Below are 1,550 nucleotides of genomic sequence, written 5' to 3'. Positions count from 1 at the left end.
TATATTATCTGTTTTGGATGTTTATGGGCTTTATTATGCACTTTTATATTATTTTTGGGACTAACCTATTAACCCAGAGCCCAGTGCCAGTTTCTGTTTTTCCCTTGTTTCAGTGTTTCGCAGAAAAGGAATATCAAACGGAGTCCAAATGAAATGAAACCTTCTGGAGAAGTTATTTCTGGAAAGAAAGCAATCCGGGGGACTTGGGGTCCACGTCAAGAAAGCAACGAGGAAGGCACGAGGCAGGGGGGCGCGCCCTCCACCCTCGTGTGCCCCTCGTGGCTCCCCTGACGTATTTCTTCCTCCTATATATACTAATATACCCTAAAACCTTCGGGGAACAGAATAGATCGGGAGTTCCGCCGCCGCAAGCCTCTGTAGCCACCAAAAACCAATCGGGACCCTATTCCGGCACCCTGCCGGAGGGGGGAACCCTCACCGGTGGCCATCTTCATCATCCCGGCGCTCTCCATGATGAGGAGGGAGTAGTTCACCCTCGGGGCTGAGGGTATGTACCAGTAGCTATGTGGTTGATCTCTCTCTCTCTCGTGTTCTTGATTTGGCACGATCTTGATGTATCGCGAGCTTTGCTATTATAGTTGGATCTTATGATGTTTCTCCCCCTCTACTCTCTTGTAATGGATTGAGTTTTCCCTTTGAAGTTATCTTATCGGATTGAGTCTTTAAGGATTTGAGAACACTTGATGTATGTCTTGCCGTGTGTATCTGTGGTGACAATGGGATATCACGTGATTCACTTGATGTATGTTTTGGTGATCAACTTGCGGGTTCCGCCCATGAACCTATGCATAGGGGTTGGCACACGTTTCCGTCTTGACTCTCCGGTAGAAACTTTGGGGCACTCTTTGAGGTTCTATGTGTTGGTTGAATAGATGAATCTGAGATTGTGTGATGCATATCGTATAATCATACCCACGGATACTTGAGGTGACATTGGAGTATCTAGGTGACATTAGGGTTTTGGTTGATGTGTGTCTAAAGGTGTTATTTTACTACGAATTCTAGGGCTGTTTGTGACACTTATAGGAATAGCCCAATGGATTGATCGGAAAGAATAACTTTGAGGTGGTTTCATACCCTACCATAATCTCTTCATTTGTTCTCCGCTGTTAGTGACTTTGGAGTGACTCTTTGTTGCATGTTGAGGGATAGTTATATGATCCAATTATGTTATTATTGTTGAGAGAACTTGCACTAGTGAAAGTATGAACCCTAGGCCTTGTTTCCTAGCATTGCAATACCGTTTGTGCTCACTTTTATCATTAGTTACCTTGCCTTTTTTATATTTTCAGATTACAAAAACCTATATCTACCATCCATATTGCACTTATATCACCATCTCTTCGCCGAACTAGTGCACCTATACAATTTGCCATTGTATTGGGTGTGTTGGGGACACAAGAGACTCTTTGTTATTTGGTTGCAGGGTTGTTTGAGAGAGACCATCTTCATCCTACGCCTCCCACGGATTGATAAACCTTAGGTCATCCACTTGAGGGAAATTTGCTACTGTCCTACAAACCTCTGCA

This window comes from Triticum aestivum, chromosome 5D (genome assembly GCF_018294505.1).
Source record: "Triticum aestivum cultivar Chinese Spring chromosome 5D, IWGSC CS RefSeq v2.1, whole genome shotgun sequence".
Classification (NCBI taxonomy): Eukaryota; Viridiplantae; Streptophyta; class Magnoliopsida; order Poales; family Poaceae; genus Triticum; species Triticum aestivum.
Note: the sequence above shows the minus strand (reverse complement) of the source record.